At 44.4% G+C, this 25,476-nt stretch overlaps 1 pseudogene across 1 annotated transcript in view; it reads right to left on the bottom strand.

Annotated features, from left to right (window-relative positions):
* LOC147672971 (sulfotransferase 6B1-like) overlaps positions 1-25,476 on the bottom strand; it is a 232,054-nt pseudogene that overhangs the window by 148,527 nt on the left and 58,051 nt on the right. Inside the window, exon 2 of the transcript XR_015303468.1 lies at positions 22,345-22,454. The product of XR_015303468.1 is annotated as a sulfotransferase 6B1-like (transcript). The remainder of the gene's footprint in view (positions 1-22,344; positions 22,455-25,476) is intronic.

Genomic DNA, 25,476 nt, shown 5'->3' with positions numbered 1-25,476 from the left:
AGCCTGTTATCCTTCAGAGGTTGAAATTCAACCACCACTACAAATTGAGTAATATTGTTATTGGCAGTACTTCAGAACACTTATACAAATGAAGGTTGAGAGTGGCCCAGGGCATCTGAATAAGGTATTCATTTTTTATACTAATAATAATAACATAGCAAAGGCCAATTGCAAGTCATATCAAGCAGCAGAAACCAATATAAACTTTAACTGAATATTGCAATGGCAACTTCAAGTGAGGTAGATATATATTTTTTCAATGACAGATAAAAATAAACAGGGGATCCTCCATCCTTGCTGATGCTCAGAGGCAAGGTTACTCGTCAGTCGTTATTTGCTGGACCAGTCTTCTGTACATCAACCTACCCCAGTGGGACCTATCATTTATAATATTATTATTACAGAAAATGGAAAAGAGGAGTAAGAACAGGAGCTAACACTAAGACCATCACAGGAATTCAAGTTTCAAGTTTATTTTATTATGATAAGGAACTCTTTATGAGGTCCACATAAAACAACATATACATACAAAACAAGAAATACTTAAAATATTATTCCATCACTGTCATATGGATACTTCATTACATATATTGTGTTAAGTTAGCATGAGTGTATTACATGTTTAAATAGCCGGTTTGCCTTCGGCTTGTTTTGCACACGACACATACTTGTTGTTGTCGCCTTCACCCTAGAAGCGGTGAGGTGGTTTATTTGAGAATAATATGTTATTTCTATGCTATCTGCTTTGCCTGGTACACTTGGTACAACTGTCTGCACACTGAGAGCTGCACACTCTGAAATTAACCTAACACAAGGTTGCTGGGAGGCCTGATCCTCGCACCACATTAGACATAACACAAATAATGTTGATGCCAACATTTTGGGCTCTACGCGGGTTTAAGATAGAGTTACACGGAATGAACGCACACACTTGGTGCTGCGCATGAAGAGAGCTGGTATCTGTTGATGTGAACTGCTCCTACTGACATTGAGAGGTATGGGGCCGCCCTGCTAAAGCCCAAATGAGACCTTCTTAGATATAATATAATATGCTAGATAGGGTGCGCGAAATATAGGTGATATAGATTTCTATAGAAATTGCATTATAACATGCTAGCACCTTTTGCTTACTATGGATTAGTGACTATGCTGCTGACTCTGATTTTTATAATCTGCATTTTGGTATTATACAAGATACTGCGTTTGAGAACTTTGCATTGAATAATAAATATTTCAAACTTGCACTTGTGTTCTTTGACTCTCAGTTTTGGTTTGAAATGATTATATAACGAAAGAGTGTTCATGTGTTCCACGACTCCTGAGGTATTCTAAAGATCATGTTCTGGTTTGTCTAAGACATGGATCATTTCATAATGATCCATGAGACACTGTAGCTAGCTAGGTAAGGAGATTTCTGACACTGAGATGAGTTTTTGGATCATCCTAACTCACTGAGGTTCTAGATCTCTATGCACAGTTCTGTGGGAGAACGGAAACCCTGCTACATGGCGCCCAACGGATTGGTTGGCCGTATTTCATGACACTCGAGTAGTATATCCTTCAAACCTAAACGCCTTCATTCCCGTTTCCGGTAAACGGTGGTGTCGAAAAAACCTACCTATTTTTGAAATAGGTCTTTTCAAGCTTGAATTCTTCTGAAAACGGTTTCTTTGAATTACTAACCAGTTGTGCTACAAACTGTTCTTTGTCTCTTTTGACTTCCTGTGCTAACATGGCCGTGGAAATTGCGCAGCATAGCCGAGTCGCGGTTTGCGACCACTTGCGGGCATATAATGTACCTGCGGAAGGCTTGGCTGTGGTTCTAGTGGTGAGTGCGGAACATGCGTACCCGTACGAATTGTTTTATTCCTGGGTAACATTTCCGGGTGTGGACGCTAATTCGGGTGTCTTCCATTCATACACTGCCACAGATGTACCGGCAGCTTATGCTCCGTACAGGGCACTGGAAGTACCTATAGACGCTTGGCAGCACGGAGTTTGGTTTGGTGGCGCCCTACCCCATTCTTTAACGGCTCCGAGGTTAGGTCCTTTGTCCATTCCGGGCACAAATTGGCCCGCTTTGGGTGGATTTACTCCTCATCCTAATCGCGCCACTTGCAACGTGGGTGACCTGCGGCGTCTTCATGAGGTCGCGGTTGGAGTGATTAGAGCGCTTGTTCATTACATTGGTCGTAATATTCATGGCGCAGCCCCCGCAGGTGCGCAGCTTCGGGCAGAACAGGCTGGTTTGAAAATCAGTCCTGTCTTGGTGAATTCCGTTATGGGCAGAAAGCCAGACAATAAGGATGATTTTCCTTACTGGCTTGCCGAGAAATTCGACCAGCTGGAGGCTGTGTTTCCTAATACGACTCCGGGTGAAAAACACCGGATTCTTACGCTTAGTTTACCGAAAGATTTAGCCCCGGAACTTGCTGACTGTGAGACATGGGGTAAGACGTTTGCAGCGGTTTACTCGAGGTGCTTTGGCACACCGTCAGTATCGAACCTGTCTGCGATCCTCAAACGTGTTCAGGATGATCACGGACCTGAGTCGGCGGTTGAGTTGGGTATGCGCCTGAACGGTTCATTTGAGACAGTTTGCGGTATTATCCTTGCCAATGTAAAAGGGGATGCAGTGAACTTTCAGGTGGCCAATGGTCTGGCGTTAATTCCCGATGCCGAGAAACCCCGTCAGCTGGCAAGAATTATTGTGGCGGCTTATAAAACGGTTGGCCGCAATTCTAAGGGTGCAAAGGTTTTTCTTGAAAAAGAAAAGAAGCAGCCCCAGGGACAGTCTTCGGAAACAGGTGGACAGCCCAAGTCCAAAAAACAAAATTGGCCTAAAAAGCAGAATCAGGGTAAGCAACAACAACAACAGACACAGGTTTCGAGTCCGGCGCCTTCACAACCTGCGCAGTCAGAGCGAGTTTATGAATTGCGCGATCGCGCTACGATTAAATCGCCTGACAGATATCAGGCATCTGACCAACGCTCTCCTCGTTCCTTTCAGGACTCATCGGCTCCATCAACCGGTGGTGGAGGGGGCGGCAGGGGCAGGGGTGGTCAGCAAGGACGTGGCCAGCCCCGCACGCGAAGTGAAGGGGATCAGCGGGACGACTCTACGCCAAAGAGACCGCAGTTTGCCAAGAAGAAAGTCGCAGCCTTGACGGCGCATCGATATGCCCCAGATAGTGAGAACGCGGCTTCGGAATCTGACGTGGGCTCTGACCTTGCTGGACAGCGCGGCAGAGATTACCATAGTGAGAGAGGCCCTCCGTCCACTGTTGAAGGTGACAGCGACTGACACTTATGTTGTAATCGAAACAGCTGATACACATGTTGCTCCCCCTGAAAGACTTTTTGAAATTGTCCTGTTAATTGAAGGTGACATGCAGCGAACTGTAAAAGGGGTATTTTGGGAGAATCTTTCGGATACGTATGACATTTTGCTTTCTGACTGGCCCCCACCTTTTGTTCTCGCAGCTCCGCGAGGGGAGGAGGTAATCCTCCCCAGTTTCGCGCACACTGTGCCGAGAGTGGAAGCGCTGCATTTTGCAGAAGAGTGGGCTCTGGCGCTTGCGCCGGCTGTGTACCGAAATCAGTGTGGCTGGGATAAATTGTCCCCTAGCCATGAGATTCCGTTGCGGTCACAGCCGCAGCCACAACCCCAGTATCCCATACGGCGTGAAGCTAAGGCTTCGGTCGCGGCTATCCTTGAACAATTGGAATATCAAGGTGTAATTGAAACGTGTGTGTCACCAATGAATATTCCCCTTTTTACTGTTAACAAGCCGGACGGCTCATATCGTCTGGTTTTGGATTACCGGCATTTGAACTCGCATTGCCGTAACTGTGCAGTACAGAATACTCACGGCTCTGCCCTAGTGAATAGTCTTGAGCGTAAACGGTTCAAAACCACGCTTGACATTTCCAATGGTTTTTATGCACATAGATTAGATGGTCTGAGTTCCCAATGGACCAGTTTTACATGCGGCGGCGTACACAAAATGTTTAAAAGACTCCCAATGGGATATAAAAATAGTCCTGGAGTGTTTTCCGCCCGCATAGTCTCTCTTTTGGAGAGTTTCGATCCAGTTGCATGTTCGTATGTGGATGACATTTATCTCACAGACGACGAGCTTTGGGTGCATCTGTGTCGAGTAAACAGCATAATTTGTAACTTTGCAGACATGGGTTACAAGTTTAACTTTGCAAAATCACACATTGCGGAGTACACAGTGTTGTTTCTAGGTTATGAACTTAACCATGAAGGAAAGGGATTGGCTCCTCACTTCCTGGAGAAATGCGCGCAGTTGCGCTCTCCGACAACGCTGAAAAAATTACAGTCTTTACTGGGTTTTTTAAATTTCGGGAGGACATACATTCCGGAATATGCCCAGCGTATCAAGCCTTTATATGCTTTGGTACAACCATCTTTTTCCAAATCATGCTGGCTGCCTGAGCATTCAGCCATTCTGCAGTCTTTGCAGGCTGATTTGCTCACTTCTGACTACTTACAGACCCGTGATAACCAGACCAACCTGGTGATAAGAATTATCCCTGGGACGGTGGGTTTCACGTACCTGACTTTTAATGAGGGGGATACTGTACCTATTGCTTACAAGTCACACTTGTACACTTCGGCTGAACTGCGTTTTTCCACTGTGGAGAAAGTTTTAACGGCTGTGCAGATGGCAATTCTTAAAGAACGTGCCCTGTCGCAGGGAAAGCGCATGTTGGTTGTTACCCCGTGTCCTGCCTTGGAGGCGGTCACGAAAGCCAGTGTACCGAATTCTAAAGCTTTGCACCCTCGGTGGATTCAGTGGGCTACATCCTTGACATCTCAGGATGTCACGTTTATTTTTGACGCCGCTTTACGGTCGCAGGAGTATTTACAGTATGAATTTGTTCATCCTGCTCCTTTAGCAATGCGGCCGTTGGAGGATTTCCACTGTATCATTTACACGGATGGTTCGGCGCAGGTTGCGCATGGCTCTAAACATGCCTACGTTTCCGCTTGCGCCATTGTGGTCGGTGCCATGGTGAACGATGAGTTCAAGTCCAGCGTCGTGCACACGCAGACGCTTGGGGACTGCACCGCACAATTAGCTGAGCTGCGTGCTCTGATGCTTGCATTGGAGTACGCTGATCCTAGTGTGACGACTTTAATCGTAAGTGATTCTTACTACTGTGTCCAGTCTTACAATGAGAACTTGTTCTTTTGGATTCAGAATGATTTTCGTGATTCCAAGGGTAGCACAATAAAACATAAAATGATCTGGGTCCGAGTGGCGGAACTTAAAGAGAAACTGCCGCTCGTGTTTGTGATTCATACTCTCGGCCACCAGCGCGTGGGAGTCCACGCTGTTGGCAACTCGCTTGCTGATAAAGCAGCGAAGTCAGCGGTATCAAAATACTTAGTTGCAGCGGTCACGAGGTCCAAAAGCAAGATAGATGATGACATCTTGGCGGCTGTTGCTGCCACGGCGAAGGGAGGTAAATATCCTGCGGGGTTCCCTTCGAAGTACACATACCACTTAAGTCCCGATAAGGTTCCTTATGTGAAAATTCCTGAAGTTGGAGAGCGTCTAGTTCCCAACTCGGATCGCAGAGCTTCTCTGATTACAGCGGCTCATGAAGGTGTGGCGTCTGCGCATGCGGGCGTCTCAGCCACTGTATCTCAGCTACAACAGAGGTTCTGGTGGCGGGGACTGTACAAACAGACGCGCGATTATGTCCTTATGTGTGACATTTGTCAGCAGATCAAGCCTTCTACTGCTGCGCGTCCGCCTCAGACACAGTTGTACATCTCTAATAAACCACTTGGTTGTGTTTATTTGGATCACTGCGGTCCTTTTTCTTCTGATACTGCGTATAAATACATCTTAGTAGCAGTTGACTCATGCACACGCTTTGTATGGGTATGGCCGCATCGAAGCGCTGATTCGCGAACTGTCATTAAGGATTTGCGTGTCTTTGTGGGAATCTTTGCTTGTGGTGCTTTCCATTCGGACCAGGGTCCGGCTTTCGCCTCTAAGGCGTATAAGGATGCTATGGTTTCGTTGGGAGTACAGGTGAAGTTTTCAAGTCCCTACAGGCCTGAGGGCAATTCTGTAGTAGAAAGAATGAACCGCGACTTAAAGCAATCTTTGACAGCCCGTGTTATAGGCACTGGTAGAAACTGGCTGACCCACCTCTATGGCGTGCAGCGTGCGCTTAATAATCTCCCTAGAAGGTCTCTGGGTGGGCGGACCCCATACGAAATGCTCTTTGGTATCAAGATGTACGTCCCTGACCTTGATGGTGCAGACTGCCAGGCCCAGGCCGCGGCCTTTGACGTAGATGAACATTGCAATGTTTTACAGGATCTACAAAAGACCAGAGACAGTCTTGCAAAGGAACACTTGCCCTCCACGTCGGATGATGCGTTACAGATCCCGGTAGTTGGCTGGCTACCCCAAGTTGGAGAACTGGTTCGAGAGAAGATCGATAACAAGAAAGAGTTTGGTCCCTCATATCGAGCGCCGGTTCGAGTCCTTGGAGTGAAGGGCACAAGAACAGTCATTTTACCACCACTTCCAGGTCGTAAAGAAAACAGATTTATTTCTATTGACAATGTCAAGACACACAGGGTGGCCGATTCTTCATAGCATGACACCGGCTGTATCCTGTCCTTCCATGGTGAGGCACTCTGTGCTGGCTATTACATCTGGTGCAGATCAGGAGGTGTCCCTCGAGATGCCTGCCATATCAAGTCCTTTATTAAATACTATTCCTGTTACTAACATTGATGAGGTGACCTATGCAGATCCTGCTGATTTATCTATGTCCGATTTACATGCTCGTTTGGCTAACCAGTCCAGATTCTCTTTTGACTCTGATTCGGAACTTTCAAAGAAACCATCGACTATTGCAAAATATGCCACGTTGTTTAAAAAACATTTTTTAGTTCCACCTTGGACATACATTTGGCTGATACTATTTTCATTTTATCTTTTTATGTCAATTGGTTTTGTGTTTTATTTTTTCCGCCTGATTGATGGCCATTATGTGAAAGAAAGAACAGGAATTCGGTACCTTAATGGAACATTGGCCCCTCTTTCCTCCTCACATTCAGCACACAGACTAAAGAGAGACTTACATTCAGTAGAGATTACTGCTTGGCCTGTCCTTGATGGGATTGTGTGGGATGCGGTTAGGTTTCAGATACATGGCCCCACAGAGGTTATTAATGTTCCTAATGTGCTTAGAGTAAACATGGGAGATGTGATTAAGCAAAATATTCGTTCTGATGATTGGGATCTTCAGGCCGTAGAAGCATTGTTCTCTGATTTGAAGTATTATGCGGCCTTTGATGATGAGGATTTGTATTTAGATTCTGTCAATTATGGTGATTTGTTTTGTTACCAACATTATGGAAATCATTTCTTGCACAAGACAAGTTCCAGGCGGGTTCCTGTGAATTACACTCAGTGGGAACATTGCCCTACTCCTTTACAGGGGAGCTCAAGTACGTTACTGGGAAAATATTCTTACTTTACAGATTTTAATCAATCAAATCCGGAGTCATTTTATTTTAAAGTGAACCAGAAATTCATGCCCAAAGTTAGACTAACTGACACAAAATTGCTGTATTCAAAGTCCTTTCTAGAAAGGTTATCTGTGGTTGGCTATGAGTTATGGAAGGATGCTATTGACCTTAAATCGGTTTGGGGTACCAAAGATTGGCAGGTACAAGGCACTGAGGCTTTGCATCGTGCATGTCTCATCCCGAATCACATGTTATTTTTAAATTCAACTATTTCCCAAACAACATGTTTTGGATTGGCTACATCTAAAAAATTAAATACCCCTACTATCCCTGATTTGGAAGAATATTCAGGTTGGAGTAATTTCACTACATTGTCCATAAGTGAGATACAAGCACTTTTGCAGAATTCCTCCTTTAATATTTCAAGTTTTGATCCGGATGGGTGGCTTTTATGGCAAAGAAGCTCTGATTCTTGCCAACGTCGTTTTTTGGGTTTGTCTGAAGGTTTTACACACATCAGGCCAGATCCCAGGTTTGACACAGATCACACTGTTACAACTTATTCAGTAGGCAAATTGTGTCAGAACTGGTTACAACATTCCACTTTAGCTGCAGTTAAACTACATCTGTCCCAGTTGAATGAGAATATAGAGCTAAATGATTTTATAAAGGGCCCGACTATGGGTAGGTCTAAACGCTTTATTTATGCTGTTTACAATGAAATTTGGAAATTTTCACAAGTCGAAGCAGCTAAACGCCTGAGGGCTATTGATCAAGCCAATTTGGAAAAAGTGCTTGCAGTGGTCGATAACAGTATTAACATGCTTTCTTCCAGAATTTACACATTGGATAATATTGTTTCTTCTGTTGTTGATATTGTACATGATGAAGTGTCCACGATATACCATGGTCAAAATCAATTGCGTTCTGTAATGCAGTTTGCCTGGACTCTACAGACAATTAAGGCTGGTCGAGTTCCCTGGACCTCATTGAACGTTTCATCCCTTTTCGCCCCTTCTAATCTTACTGAAAAACAGCGCATGCTTTCAATGCGTGATGCATCATTTTCTTTGTTACATATTGAGAAGCTAGAATCCTTGCCTTTTTCTGTTGCTGAAACCACTACTGCCACGTGGCTTATTCATGGTTTAATTACATTACCATTTCCTTTATATAAATTTACTAACTGTATGCGGTATATTGCTATAGGACGATATGAACCACTAGGCAATGCATTCCTACATGAGGCATGGTCATTACCATACACATACAGATGTCTGAAGGATGGGAAAGAAGTGAATCTTAATGGTGAGGAATGCACACAGTCACCTGACCATTCATTAATATGCAGACACATTCAGTTACACGGTTCTTGTAATCAGGACCGCCCAAATTTAGCATGTGTTTTAAAAGGCACGCCAGTTCCAGCAGTGGTTCCCACATTTACATTATTAGCTAATGGTAGTTATTTGCTTTTAAACAACGAATTATGTTGTGGTTTATTAATTGGTGTGGCTTATGTGGTAACTGTATCAGAGCGTGTAGTGTGCTGCAAGAATGTTCTATACCCACCCACGCATGGTTCTTCAGATGTCTCCATCTGGCCACGGATTCCAACCTTGGAAGCAAAATTCAATGGTTTAAGCAGAATAAGGGCCCTTTTGTCTCAAAAACAAGTGACCCTGAGTTCGGCCCGGGAAACTTATGTCCTTCACATAGCCAACACCCGCACAGAGGTGCAGGCGCTTTTAAATACTGATTTGCCGTTTCATTTCTGCGAGCTGGTACACCAGATATTTAATGCTTCTTCAACGACTGGACTGGCACATTTTTTCAAGTTAGTCAGCAGTGGCCTCGTGACTACATTTGAAAAGGTTTTTGGTATCATTCCCACGTTTTTCCACACTATTTTTTCGAGTTTGTTTGGTGGACTACCTGTGTTACTGGCTGTAGCCGCAGGCATTCTGTTGGTGTTTTTCTTCATAAAACATGGATGCCCATCCTGCGCAAGACGCCGTTCAACGCCTCCTGACACTGTGCCGTAATCGGATGCTCAATTACTATGGAACATTGCCGCTTGCAGCATTAAGCACGGCCTATAGATTGTCATTTCGGTTCACCGACTTCACGTGTGTCCAACCTGTGTTTCACTGCCTGAGCTGCGAGTTCGATTGGGCCATTGATTTGTGCCTATGCTTGAGGACTGCTCCTGACGTCGATTTTGATCAACTAATGCGTCCCGTGGTGGCTCATGAGCTGATCTGTTCTGGCGAAAGAGTTATGGCCTTGGCAGCGATAAATGGAGTTCTGGGCCAATGGGAGATCTCTGCAGCGGCGGACGCCTTTCTGACACACAGCGATCTGGTGAACCCACCGAGTTGTCCTCTGACGTTACAGGAGGATCCGATGCTGGAGGAGCACGTATGTTCTTTCCCATTGCTGAATTGGATTGCTGAACTATTTTCGGATGATGGCAGTGATTTCATACTGGAGGCTGTTGCAACTTTCTTTGCATATACTTTCCAATCATAACATGCCTGAAGGAGTGCTTTGTTATGAAATATGACTTTCCCCTCGCTGAATTGGAGGGATGGACTGTGTTCAGCTGATGGAGAGTTCAATCACGTGATGTCGCTGAAGATTACGTCAATGTGGCACATGACTTTGGAGATCGGATAAGTGCCTTATTTTTTCAATTTGCAAACATTTGAATTGATGCGACCTGGTCCTACATATTCATATTTTTGAGACCTGGCGGATGACTTTTGGTTCAAGAGTTTTGTTTTTATTTTTAGCTTTGAGGCCACTGTAGGCATTCATACATATTCATTCATACATATTTTTAGCTTATTTTTGCTCAAGATTATTGAACTTTGCTTTCAATTGTTGTGTCTGATTTAGTATTGCCTTTTCCCTTATGTTTGACGGTGCTCGGACCAATGGGGGGGTGTCATATGGATACTTCATTACATATATTGTGTTAAGTTAGCATGAGTGTATTACATGTTTAAATAGCCGGTTTGCCTTCGGCTTGTTTTGCACACGACACATACTTGTTGTTGTCGCCTTCACCCTAGAAGCGGTGAGGTGGTTTATTTGAGAATAATATGTTATTTCTATGCTATCAGCTTTGCCTGGTACACTTGGTACAACTGTCTGCACACTGAGAGCTGCACACTCTGAAATTAACCTAACACAAGGTTGCTGGGAGACTTGATCCTCGCACCACATTAGACATAACACAAATAATGTTGATGCCAACATTTTGGGCTCTACGCGGGTTTAAGATAGAGTTACACGGAATGAACGCACACACTTGGTGCTGCGCATGAAGAGAGCTGGTAGCTGTTGATGTGAACTGCTCCTACTGACATTGAGAGGTATGGGGCCGCCCTGCTAAAGCCCAAATGAGACCTTCTTAGATATAATATAATATGCTAGATAGGGTGCGCGAAATATAGGTGATATAGATTTCTATAGAAATTGCATTATAACATGCTAGCACCTTTTGCTTACTATGGATTAGTGACTATGCTGCTGACTCTGATTTTTATAATCTGCATTTTGGTATTATACAAGATACTGCGTTTGAGAACTTTGCATTGAATAATAAATATTTCAAACTTGCACTTGTGTTCTTTGACTCTCAGTTTTGGTTTGAAATGATTATATAACGAAAGAGTGTTCATGTGTTCCACGACTCCTGAGGTATTCTAAAGATCATGTTCTGGTTTGTCTAAGACATGGATCATTTCATAATGATCCATGAGACACTGTAGCTAGCTAGGTAAGGAGATTTCTGACACTGAGATGAGTTTTTGGATCATCCTAACTCACTGAGGTTCTAGATCTCTATGCACAGTTCTGTGGGAGAACGGAAACCCTGCTACATCACAATTACAAGAAACATCTTAATACAGATCCAAAAAACATTTTAAAAAGTTGTACAGTTTAAAAGCAAACATTTCATTAGGTGGGTTAATCAAGGCTGCCTTAAACGAAGAAGCAGATAATATGTTGAGTTGTAAGCAAATTGGTCTTAACCATCTGCGCCTGCAAGACATCAATGTAGGACAAACAAACATGACGTGATCTAAGTCCTGATCATACAATTGACAAAGATCACAGCATGCCGAATGACCAAACCAGCTGGCATGTAGAACTTTCAGCGGAAGCAAATTATGTCTTAATAAGAACACAAGGCGCCTGACGCCATGGGAGATGTTCCAATACATATACGGTTGAGCTTTCCGCAGGGTATAAGATTCAATAACAGGCGTACAACCTTTTTTCGCTAGACAGAAATCTCTATCCTGACAAAACCCCAATTCCCAGGAGGCTGACTTCAGAACAGTTTTTAATTGATGAGAGGACAATAGAAATAAAGTCTCCTCATCCAATTTCAATTGTAGCACGGCAAATCTGAAGTTTTTTACAATCAGTGAGAAATCATTAAAAGATCCTAATAATTCCTTTTTTATAAGATCTCTTAAGGTATTAGGATCACCTCTAGATAAAGCTACTACCCAACGTATGATACTTGCCAGACCTTGAACCCAGCTGCTACGTAAACCCATTTCCTGTCTCAAGGAAGCAGTCGAATTTGCTGTACCTACCGACATTAAACTACGTAAAATTTTCCCTTCCGCAGAGTTTAAGAAACTCCATTTTTTTAGATCAACTAACTCAATTCCATATAACAGGGAGGCCGGAACTTTCGCTCTGAAAACATCTAATAGAATAGAAAAATGCCTTCTACCTGTGGCTTTATACAGGGAGACTAAACTCTTTCCCTGAGAGATAGCCTTCCGAGAGTTATTGTCAATGTGTGATTTGTCACTTAAATTATGAGTGACAATTTTACCTAGGAAGGTGTAAGATTTCACACATTCCAGTTTTTTCCCCCCCACAACCCATGGATAGTTAAGGCATTTAGGCTTCTTTCTACCGGAGAAGCAAATCACTTTGCTTTTTGCCGTGTTTATTGATAAGAAATGGCTTTCGGCATATTCAGAAAGTGCTTGCAACCGATTGTTCAGGCCCTTTGGGGTGAGATCCAAAATCAGGATGTCGTCTGCATACATAAGGCATGCGATTGGAACTCCACCCAAGGACGGGGCAATACCGGCGCAAGCAGAGAGGGTGACGGGTAAATCAACAGTATATAAGGAAAATAGCAACGGAGCCAAAAGGCAACCTTGCTTCAACCCATTGGAAGTGGGAATTAATTTAGATACACCACGTTCACCTCCAAGTAGGACTCTGCACCAGGTGTCAGAATAAAGGGCGCGAATTAACTTAATAAGGAATGAGGGCATACCTAAGTTAAATAACTTTCTCCACAGCAAAATTCTATCTACTTTATCAAAGGCGGTGGAGAAGTCAATAAAGGCGCCATAAACCTGACCACCACGGACTTTCACATATTTTTCGTTGATAACTTGCAATGCAGTCAGGTTATCTAAAGTTCCATGATTTTGTCTAAAGCCTGTTTGCTCCATGGGAAGGATTTTATATTCAGATACCCATTGATTCATTTAAGTAAGCACACATTTTGCAAAGACCTTACCAATGGCGTCAAGCAAGGCAATTTGATGATAATTTTGTGGTAGATCTCTTGCCCCTTTTTTGTATAAAGGGACAATAATACTTCCTTTCCAGGAAGGGGGGACTGTTCCGCTAGAAAAACAAAATTTAAACACTGGAAAAAGTATTTTACTCCAGAGTTCACTCTGGTGTTTTAATACTGAAATTGGGATTTTATCAGGACCCATCGCACCAGAGGATCGCATATTCTTAATGGCACATTCAATTTCCTTTTCCGTTGGACAGACAGGTGTACGTGAGACATTATCAGATTCAACATTAAAAACATGAGAATTATTATTACTGTACAACTTCTCGATATAATGAACCCACACCTGTTCCTCGATGGCAATAGGCGTAGGACTGGCTCTAGTACCACAACCTTTGCCAATTAAGGACCAGAATGTTTTGGCTTGGCCATTATAAGAAGCTTCCCTCAGTTGAATCCAGAGGGCATCTTCCTTAGAACGTTTTAAGCGGGCCTTAAGCCTAGCTCTCCTTCTTTTTAAGATAAACAACTTAGACTTAGCTTCTTGGGTAAAGAATAAGAATTGCCCCCTTACAACTTTGTTTATTTCTCTATTTATAGCCCGTAGAGGATGAGGGACTACGAGGGATTGTTTCCCACCTGGTTTCTTTTTTGCACTAGCAGTTACGGAATCTAAAAAATTAATAAAACACAGCAGCTCTCTCCCTTCCCAAAGGGGTAAATTCTCGACAGTAAAATACAAAAGAGGCGCCAGATTTTCAACAATACAAGGGTTCCAAAAACATTTCCCTGAGCTGGAATCAAAATTCACATAATCTATATCCAGACTCCACGGATCCACTTTCTGAAGATTAACGGAGACAGAAAGCATCAACGCGTTATGGTCACTAAGATTAGACTCAATGACCTTCATATCCTTCAATAGGTGAAAACCGGCATAATCTACCATGATAAAATCAATAATAGAATTTCCCTTATTAGATTTACGAGTATAAGCTGCCGGGATGTCAGATGGAAGCCTCCCATTTACTATTAAGCATTCAACTTTAAGTAAGCCATCTAAAATAAGTTTACCTCTTTTGTTAGTTTTAATTTTGGAGGGAAACTGGGCTGATGGGATATTTAAAGACTCTTCCAATGGAGTATTTCTAAACAGCTCCAACCCACAGCGAGATATATTACAATTTAAGTCCCCAAACATTAACACATGCGGAGTTGGGGAGATATCCAACGCTTTAGTTAAAAAAGTGAACAACGTTTTTAAACCAGCATTAAAACTACAATTGGGGGGAATATAAATGTTTACCACAATCAACAATCTATTAGGGCAATCCTCAAATACATCTTTTAGGGTTATTGCTTGAAACAGTTTCCCTGGATCTAAATAGTGTGAATAGTTCCATTGCAGTCTATTAGATAACAAGCATGCTAACCCTCCCTTAGCATGGCCTCTTCTAGTGCTAGTTGCGCTGTGATCCAAAACAAAATAGTCTTTTTCCAAAGCTAATCTTCCTTCAACCCAGGTTTCCTGCAAACAGATTATATCTGCCTTTTGAGAATGTAGGAAACCCAATTTCTCCTTATAATCCTTGAATCCGGCAGTGTTCCAAGAGATAAATTTCAGCTCTCTGTTAAAAATTAGAATGTTGTTTAGAACAGGGAGCAGATTTACTCGCTAAAACTCCAGGTAACCAACTCCATTTAGATTGATCATCCTTCACTGTCTGCTTAAGGGGAGGATTTTTGTATGAAACTAGCCTTTCATTCCTAGCCACACAAATTTTTAGGTCCTCTGATCTGAGATTAGACCAATCCGACAACAGCACACCCGTTTTAGAGGGAAGTGATAGTGAAGAATTGGCGAAAATACTTTGAGTACATTTTTCCCCAAAGTGTGGCATGACATCTATCCCTCTAACTTGTAATTCCTCTGCCCACTGTAGAACAAGATTCAGCACAACTTTCGAATGGAATTTCACCCTTGTTGATCTTATTGGTTTCCCCACGTAGGAGTTAAGGAGAAACACAATATCTAAATCGGACGTTCGAATTAATTTCAAACTTTCGATCTCTTTAAAACAGATTAGTAGGGCAGATCTATTTAAAATTAAATCTGGTTCAAATAAGGGAGAAAAATCAAGATATAACGTATCCACATTTATTTTTTCTTTTGGGAGAATGACTGTCATTGAAGATGGAACCTGAAAGGGTCTTGCTGAAGGATTCAAGGCAGTAGGGGACGTGATAACAGAAGGAGAGGTAACCTTAGAAATAACTTGGCATGATCCTGCTTTAACATTACAATTTAATGAAAAAGGATTGGCAGAAGGGTGGAAAACCTTGGGAAGGAAAGGATTAGTAAAGCTTATAGGACCTAGACCAGAGGAAGGGGCGTCTTCTTTAGGTGAGACAACCCTAACTTCTACATGAGAGGTAGGAGACTGCTCCACCTGCGGAGAGTCATCTAGACTTAATTCAACATTCTTATCAAAAAGAAGTTTCCTCTGTCTTTTTTTACCGAATCTTCGGATGGGTTTCCTCTTCTTCGTTCTAATCTTTTTGTGTTTCAGGGGACTCACTTTTCCCGTCAATTCCGTATTTACTTTAGGAATCTCCACTTCTTTACTTGATGGCAAGGAGAATATCGGAAAGAGAGATGGAATTTCAAATTTGGGAATGAGAGGAGATGTTGCTATTACCTCTATCTTGTCACTGATTGGGGCTATACAATTAGCGCTAGCAGAAACCACTTTGGAAGGATTGGGGACAGCTGGGAGAACCACAGGCTTCTTATCCTTTTGACCTTCAGTCAAAGGAGTAGATAGAGCTGAATCCAAAACTGCCGAAGCGGAAGGAGCGCTTATTTTCGGGAGCACCAACATAGAAGCAGATGGTATGGGAAGATCTGACCCTAACTCATTTTTACTTAACAAGAGAACTTGGAGAATTTGCGTTACAGTGTCAAAAATACATTCCGAACCTCCCACAAACTTTTCAAGTAAACTTAAAATCGACGAAAGAATTGATTCCAAAGAGGACAAAGAATTAGAAATTAGCCTCCCATTAATATTTGGAGAACCCTCAGCTAAATTGTTCAACACTGGACCTGAACAAGAAGTAAAATTTAATTGTGGAAGGGAAAAATCTAATTTATTAGAAGGTGTGCTACTTAGAGGACCAGTACTTGAAATTGTTATCGCTTCCTCTAAAGGCACACCTTTAGGGTTCCCCTGAAATGATCCCACCCGCGCCCTATGAGCTGTTAAATCAATGTCAGGCAGTGTAAAATCATTCCCTACTACAGGGGATTTAACTGACGCGGCTGACAAAAGATCAGTATTCAGATCAGTATTCACTGAAGCTTTGGGAACATCCATTAGTGCAACTTGGGAGGGGACAATTTTATCAGATTTTAAAGGCATGTTACCCAAAGATTCAAAGGGAATACTCTGTTTCAGATATACATTGTTTGACGCCGAAGTCGAGCCCCTTAGTACTTCAGGACTAACTAGAATAGGCAAAGATTGACTAGCAACCAAGCCTAAACTAGAGGAAACATCAATGACCCCACTAACAGGCACCAAATCATTAGAACCTGGGATTTCATTCGGGGACTGCAGATCAGTGGGTTTATCTTTCCCTTTGTCCCATAAATTGAAAAGCTGGCATTGACCTTTCAATTGCATGGAAGATGCAATTTTATTCCGTAGGGGGTTGGATTTGGTTTTAGACCCAGATCTCCCCACAATCACTCGCCCAGATCGTAATTTTTTAGCCGTCATGAGACTGAATTAAAAGGGGAGTAAAAAATAAAATGATAACAATTGTAGAATATGAGGCCAAATAAACAAAACCCTGAAATACAATACAAGACTATAGAAACAATGACGCACAAACTTAATACCGGAGAGCCAAGGGAGGGGGCCCAGCCCAGCCTTCTTCAGCCTCTGACGGCCTCAGACGGTCCCGCCCTTGTCCCGGGCTTCTCCCGGCGCACTCCCGCGCGCTCCCGCGTTGCGGTGTCACAAGGAGGTTTATAGCCGCGCTGAGGCGGGGAAGGAGCCAGCAGGGAGAGCGGGTCAGCTGCTGGTGATGCCGAGGGTCAGGCGCTCCTGGGACTTGAAGTCCTCGCCTGACCACGCTCGCAGCCCTGCCCACACCAACGCCACAGAGGCTCTGTTTGATGAAGTCCTCGCAGTCACAGCGCACTTCCAGCAGCGCTGACAGAGAACCAGAGGCGATGCGGGACCCGCGGAGCGGGTTCCGCGAGGAGTTGATGAAGGGGATTACAGGAAGAGCAGCTCCAGCGTGCTCGCAGTCCAAAGCTCCCACTTCCGTCCAAACAAGCAACAGGTGAGGAAACCAACAGGGAAACTGACGCGCTGGATTTAGCCGTGCTGAGGCGGGGGAGGAGCCAGCAGGGAGAGCGGGTCAGCTGCTGGTGATGCCGAGGGTCAGGCGCTCCTGGGACTTGAAGTCCTCGCCTGACCACGCTCGCAGCCCTGCCCACACCACCGCCACAGAGGCTCTGTTTGATGAAGTCCTCGCAGTCACAGCGCACTTCCAGCAGCGCTGACAGAGAACCAGAGGCGATGCGGGACCCGCGGAGCGGGTTCCGCGAGGAGTTGATGAAGGGGATTACAGGAAGAGCAGCTCCAGCGTGCTCGCAGTCCAAAGCTCCCACTTCTGTCCAAACAAGCAACAGGTGAGGAAATTCAAATAAAGACAGACAAATATCCATACAGGAAGAGAACACGGGGGAGGTTTCCAGAGTTGGAGGTGACATACATGTGACAATAGAGTAGAAATGTAGGTAGAAAACAATTTTATTAGAACAATTGGCCATAAAACATTCTAAACAATACATAAAAACAGTTGGAAAACTCTGTTTAACAGAACGTGAAAACCGAGCAATCCCAACGGCCACATCTGGGTAAGACATTTCTGACTACAACTCTACAGCCTTCATCCTTTGCACTGATCTGTATTTAAAAACAAAGGTCTGAGGACCTAATGTGGTTTGGAAAATAACATGTATTGACAACAAAGCACATTTTACATTTGGGGGCAGGGACAATGACCACTCTTAACTGGACCCTGGCTCGACAGGAGCGGGTGAGTAGATTGCATTACACCCACTCTTACCCTTAAAACTTCATTCCACTGGCCGGGATCAGACACCGGCTCGAGGTAGGATGAAAACCTGACCTGGAGAGGGAACTGATCGAAGGCGTCTGACTCAGGGACCGGGTCAAGGGTCGCGGTCGCCTTTTCCGCAGACTCTTTTACAGAAATGCACACGGTTTCTGCTCCACCAGCACACACACAGAAAAATGATATTATAAAGCAAAGCATAACATGAGAAGAAGAGGAGAAAAGACAATCAATGATAGCATTCTTATAACATCCACCATTGTAAACCCAGGATGGTATTGTGCAAGTGAGCATCAGTGCTTAATTTGTAAACAAATAAGTGACCAGGGGCCCGATGTAGGTCACCAAATACCAATTCGGCCGTTGCCGACCGGTATTTGGTGATTGAGATGTAGGGGCCATTCTTTTACAGAATCGGTAAATTTACTGATTCGGTAAATCCCTGATGTAGGTAGCACTGTTTACAGTGCTACAGGCTTTCAGAATTCGGTATTTTATCACCCAATACAATTGGGTGGTAAAATACCGAATTCAGGTGTACATGCACATCTGTGCATGTACACCTGTGCCATGTGACACACAGACATGCCCTAAGGGCATGTCTGTGTGCCACATGGCACACAAGCCTGGAATTGGGGTGCTAGAGGGTGTCAAAGTGACACCCCGTTCACCCTTGCTGGATTCGGTATTTACCGATTCGGTAAATACCAAATCGGTATTTCCTATTGATTCCTATGGGCTTCAAGGCCCATAGTAATCAATAGGAAATACCGATTCGGTATTTACAGAATCGGTAAATACCGAATCTTACAGATTCGGTAATTCTAAAATAAGAATTACCTACATCTGCCCCCTTCCTATTTACCTACTCTTAAAATGTAAGAGTAGGTAAATAGGAATTACCTACATCGGGCCCCAGGTCTTTTCAGGGATGCAACTGCAGCCTCCTCCACCCATTGCCTCTGTTAGCTCCTTCAAAGACAGCATCAACACAAGTACCTCCCATCGCAATCCTACAAGTGTGACAATCAAGGCTATTACAGGGCACCCAAATCTGTGGCCGCCACTGTTCCTTTTAATGTATATAGACTTAATAAACACTATTCACTCCTAAATACGCCATCTCCAGAAAAACTATTCCCGTAAGAGTGCAGCTGCAGACAGATAGCACCTCAAACATGGCGCTTCGACTGATCGCAGCAGGATCCTAGTACTTGGGGACCCTCACGAGGGATTAGCTGCGCCCTACAAATCATGATCGATTGGTTATTGATTGCAATCTAAACTTAGCATGTCATATATCTGACCCTGGGCATACAGCTCAATCATTGTTAGTCGCGAAAGTGGGATCTGCTGGATTCCGTTTGAAATAAATAAATACAACTACCTAATCTCCCTCATGGTCCTGCCCCACATCTCGCTTCTCTCACGAGACAGCAGTTATGGCTGTGCATTTAATGTACATCCATGCAAGTAGCGAGTATTAAAATCTCACTGAGATCAATGCACTAGGACCAGCCTGCTGCAGTGTCTACCCACCCTTTCACAGCTCATCACAGTGGGAGGGGTCAGCGAGGCTTTCTCACCTCATCCCGCCCTGTGACAAGCTGCGAACTTATAGCACCAGTGTGTGATTGACACTTCACTTCTTTGTCCAAAGGGGGGTTAGTTTATAGTGTTGCACACTATGGGGTCTATTACGTTGTCGGGCGGATCGCCACCACCCGCATGGCAATCCCCTGCCCGCTTCCCATTTCTCTCCGCCATATTATGATGGCGGGGGGGGACTGTGGCGGACGGGAAGACCGTCCGCCACTTTTCTGCCCAGTCGACGAGTCGACCGGGCGGAAAAGGGTTGAATATGGTGGCGGCGTCTGCTAGACACCGCCATCCATATTACAATGGCTGCGGGAAGCAGCCTTTCAATGCCGCCACAGAAAGGCATGCGGTTTTCTCAGTTGGGGGCCTGTTGCGGGCCCCAGGATGTTGGGTGGGCACATTGGGGGTACCTATGGTACCCCCCTGCATTTGCATGGATGATGTGGCAGGCACAGCGCGGTGCCCACCAATGGGGCGGGCGCATCCTAATTGTTCATACAGGACTGCCGCAACCATTGTGGGCGGTCCAATTCCCGGGGCGAACGTAATAGACCTTAAAAAATTTGCCAGGCTGATGGCCTCACAGGCTTCAACACAAACTTGGCTTGGAATTCACCAGCTATGCCCACTCAAGTGCGATCCCAATTCTTTTTTATTTTTGCAATGAGTAGGATCTGATTTACATCCATGATAAGCGTGGGAACGCTGATCCCCAAGGTTCCTATTTACTTTGATCTCTACTTTCATGCTATGGCCAAGTGTGCCCTGTTGCTGCACGAGGATACAAAGCCCATCCGCCTCCTATGAAGATTGGAAATCATGACTTTAGTGTCTACAGATCACTTAAAACTTTTCAAGTTGTGTTTTTCCCTGATGCCAAGAACAGAGGCCTTCCGTGAGACAGGCGGACACTCTCTCTTGGTACAGGCTCAACTCCTTTTAGGGACTGTCTCAGAAACACCATCTGAGCATGTGCAGCGGGACTGCCTAACAGGCCATTAGGGTAAACCTGACCAGCAAATGCAAAGTGAATCTTTGCTATTCAAATAGTGGCGGGTCCTTAATCCTGGACTATTTGCCTTCTCTGCTGTGCTGTTTATACAACCGTCGCCTTTTGTGTTTGCGCTTCACTGAAGCATAGAACCACACAAACATTGTTACCACCAACTCTATCCTGTTCGCTGGTTACCCTCTGGACTGGACTGGGCTGGTGTGGGCCTGGCTATGGTGCAAATGATATAGTGCTTATTGCACTCTATATTGTATGGGTGCATTATACTCATGGTTCAAACGCACTCACATATATTTGTATCGTTTGCAATGTGTTATGTTTATTAAATGCATTTATTCAACATCCTAGGCATAGAAATGCAATGCGCGCCTTTAAATAGAATTTACATGTATTTGAGACACTATCATTCCTGTATTTATAATGTGCAGGATGGCATTATATTCATATCAATGTAACTGTGTGTTGTTTAAGTTGTAGGCCCGGAGCTGCAAGTTGTTGACAGTTTAAAAATCCTTGGTTACTAAAGAAATAATTAAATGAATCTCTTGTGTGTGCCAGGACAGTATGCTCTCATCCCACTGCAGGTACAAGAATTCAACCTAGTTATTCTTAGTTTAAGGAGATAACAGGAATGTCTTTGAAGAGTCTGAGCAGCGGGAGGAGGGATACCTTCTGTGCCTGGCTTATCTGAACCTCAAGGCCACTGGAAGCAAGAAGAGCTTAATTAAAGAAGCAATGGAAAGCTACTAGGGAACCTTGCAAGTGAAACAATTCGTCATGTGATACATTTAGGGGGGGGGGGGCTGAGTTTTGTCTTTTTGTATGATGCGCCGGGACAGAAGATCAGGAGCAGTTTAAGAGCGAGCTCCATAGCCTTAAGCTATTTTGACCCATTTGACGTGAGTACTTCTTCGGAAGTCTACACTTGCTGACCCCTTTGGGAAAGAAGTTAGGGGATTTAGCCAGGAACCTCAATGAGAGTAGTGGAGGGAACGATAACTTATGCTTTCCTTCCTATTGAATAAGGATTTAGACTCAGCCTCAATTCTACGTTGTATTTTAATTCTGGAGTTTGTCACATTATGCCTTTTATGCCAAATTAATTATATTCGTCGGTTTGGCTCTGTATTGATTTTTATGTACCTATATTCGCTGATTCTCAGATGTGTTTACATCCAATTATTTTTGGCCTTTTAATAAAATCCATAAACTGAAATTCGGAGTCTGTGGTCTTTGAAACATGACTAAATTGTAAGTATAATCTTGAAGTGTTTACTCCCCTCAACCACTTTCAGCATGCAAATAAAAGACCATCAGTGCTAAATTTGGAAGGGAAGGCAAGGACTAAATTTAGCGTAATCACAAATATAAAACTGAGTATGAATGAGCACTCTCCACTTAGGGGTGGTTCTAAAACAGTACGGAATAAGTTTGCTGGTACATTATACAATGTCACTGTTCCTTGGCACTGACCTCAAATTTGTCCGGCGATCCGAACTCAAGGATGTGAGTGAATGTTGGCGGCTCCTTGCCGTGGATGTTGTACATCATGTCATGTAAGATATGAAGAGTCCAGTTGGTTCCTGAAACAAAGCAATGCTGCCATTAAGACACAGAAAAGGCCAGTCCAGCCTCGTTTCATTAGGTACTGATACTGAAAGGTCAGAGGTCACAATATTGCATCTGTGTCACCTGTGTAAGCGACCACCTGGCTGTTGCCCCTGCATAGGGAGCGGGTTTGTTTTAAGCAGGGTACTTGGGAACCCTCCCATGAGGAGGTGGACATTCATTTCAGGGGTCAATGCACAAAGGAGAATCCCCAGTGCCCGACCCATGCTTCATATTAGGGACCATGGGAGGACGGGGAGAGGCAGGAAGTGAGGGGAACAAATATTCTATTGCAAGGAATGGCATGGAGAGCTTGGGTGGAGATAAAGTCCTTCAGAATGAGAGCAAACAATGCAACAGAGGGGGAGCTTATCATTATAGAAGTGACTATTGACCAGGGTGCCGGCCAAAGAGTATATCATCTCTGCTATTTACCCAGCATCAGGCAAAATAGTACATAATCTCTGCAGTTTAGCAGGTCACAGGCTAATAGGAGAGATGATGAGCTATTTGACTAGTGTCTGGGTAAATAGTGTGAAGGAGGTCTTCATTTTGTTGACCAAGAACTACAAATTGGCTCCCGGCAATGGTAGGATAGTGACCATCTTTTAATGTGGCTGCGGCGTGTGTAAAGCGCTTGAAAGTAAGTGCACATGCAAATGTGCAATAGTATATGCAAATGAATGTGGGTAAATTAAGTTTTGCTGTTTATAAATGAAAATCAATTTTAAATGAAACATTTGTTGTTTGAATATTCAAATAAGACATTTAGTAATCAAACTTCAATTTTAGGAGCTTTAGTATAAGTCACACATATATTGTGGGCTGCAGTCTAGGAGTATTTTTCTGCCTGCAAAGAATAATGAATGTGGTTTTAAAGCATGTTACATAAATGCTTTATTCACTCATTCATTGTTTTTTAATGCTGGTGATCCACCTTTTGATGATTATTTAGGGCTGGGCTCTTTTTCTGCTTCTTGTAGAAGGCTGAGTCCTAGTTTTAGGCTTCTTTGTAAGAAGGATTGTGTCTGGCAACACAGCAGCAGTCGACAAACAGCAGCAAACAGAGAAAGCAGACAGACAGGTGGTATCTGGGCTCCAGAGGGAGGGGCACCTACATTAGGAGATTGGTGCTTGGGGGGCCAATGATTTGGGACACTGGCAGGGAATAAATTGAGTGAGACACAGTAATGGGACTTCAGTGGAATGGGGAAGTGAAAGCAGGAGACAGGCAAGCGCTGCATCTGGGTAATTCACGGGAGTTCACTCAATTGCCTGTGAATAAGCATATTTTTCATACTATTCACCTAGTACAGTGGGTTTCAGGTATAAATGTTTATTGGTCCCATTTCATGAGTGGCCCCTTCTGCCACATTGAGGTATTGGGCCAGATTTATCAAGGGCTTGCGTTGACCTTGCATCACGCAGGGTAATTCAAAGCCAAGCACGCCCTAAAGTGATATTTAGGCTGCTGCGTAGGGCCACCGTGCGCGGCTCGGCATGGCGTACTGAATCTGGAGTAACGGAGGAAGCGCAAGTCACTGCCTTTCTTTACTCTGCCCTGGGAAGATGTTCCATGGGTGGAGCGTGGGTGTTCCATGGGTGGAGCGTGGGTGTTCCATGGGTGGAGCGTGGGTGTTCCATGGGTGGAGCGTGGGTGTTCCATGGGTGGAGCGTGGGTGTTCCATGGGTGGAGCGTGGGTGTTCCATGGGTGGAGCGTGGGTGTTCCATGGGTGGAGCGTGAGTGTTCCATGGGTGGAGCGTGGGTGTTCCATGGGTGGAGCGTGGGTGTTCCATGGGTGGAGCGTGGATGTTCCATGGGTGGAGCGTGGGTGTTCCATGGGTGGAGCGTGGGTGTTCCATGGGTGGAGCGTGGGTGTTCCATGGGTGGAGCATGGATGTTCCATCAGTGGAGCATGGGTGTTCCGTGGGTGGAGCGTGGGTGTTCCATGGGTGGAGCGTGGGTGGAGCATGGGTGTTCCATGGGTGGAGCGTGGGTGTTCCATGGGTGGAGTGTGGGTGTTCCATGGGTGGAGCATGGGTGTTCCATGGGTGGAGCATGGATGTTCCAAAACAATAGGGGAAGTGCAGAGGTATTGATAGAATCACCCTCCAAACTGATATGCATAAACAAAAAGATTCTATCAATGTGTGGACATATATTTTATTTGTTGGTTTTACAGTGATGAAATATAGTGAAAATACTCTCTCTTAGGGTGGTAAAGATGAGAGCGCTATGTGCTTTTTAAAATACCCCTCACACACTAAAAAAATCCAGTAGTGTCATGCTTCATCATTGGGGTCTTCCCGTCCCTCTACGGGGCGGGGCGTGCTACGACCTGACCGACTACGCGGGAGCACTGAAGTGGTGACAGGACTATGTGATGGTGCAAGGTGGGTGGTGTCAGTGAACGTGTAGGGACCTAACAATGTGTGTGAGTACAAAAATTAAAAATCCTCTGGCTAGTAGAAAAAAACAATTTATTCACTTCTCTAGCTGGGGACGTTAAGAAGGGGGTTTTGGGGTTGAGCCTATCGCTACAACCTGGTTGTTCCATGGGTGGAGCGTGGGTGTTCCATGGGTGGAGCGTGGGTGTTCCGTGGGTGGAGCGTGGGTGTTCCATGGGTGGGGCGATGGTGTTCCGTGTGTGGAGCGTGGGTGTTTCATGGGTGGAGCATGGATGTTCCATGGGTGGATCGTGGGTGTTCCATGGGTGGATCGTGGGTGTTCCATGGGTGGAGCGTGGGTGTTCCATGGGTGGAGTGTGGGCGTTCCATGGGTGGAGCGTGGGTGTTCCCAAGCATCCACCCATATTTTTGGCGCCTTCCCAGATTTACTATCTCTAGTAAACCTGGGAATACATCAAAATGGTAAGTCTTTCCTGGTCAGGTGTAACTAGGAAAAATATTATTTCTCCACTTGTTTTCCTCTCTCTGCGTGTGCTGCAGTGCACATAGGAAGAAGACAAAGCATCAGAGGGTTGTTTTTGTGAAGA

The sequence above is a fragment of the Lissotriton vulgaris genome (genome assembly GCF_964263255.1).
Source record: "Lissotriton vulgaris chromosome 7 unlocalized genomic scaffold, aLisVul1.2 SUPER_7_unloc_1, whole genome shotgun sequence".
In the NCBI taxonomy this organism is placed as follows: Eukaryota; Metazoa; Chordata; class Amphibia; order Caudata; family Salamandridae; genus Lissotriton; species Lissotriton vulgaris.
The sequence above is the reverse complement of the archived record's forward strand: the minus strand, read 5'-3'. Positions and strand labels throughout refer to the sequence as shown.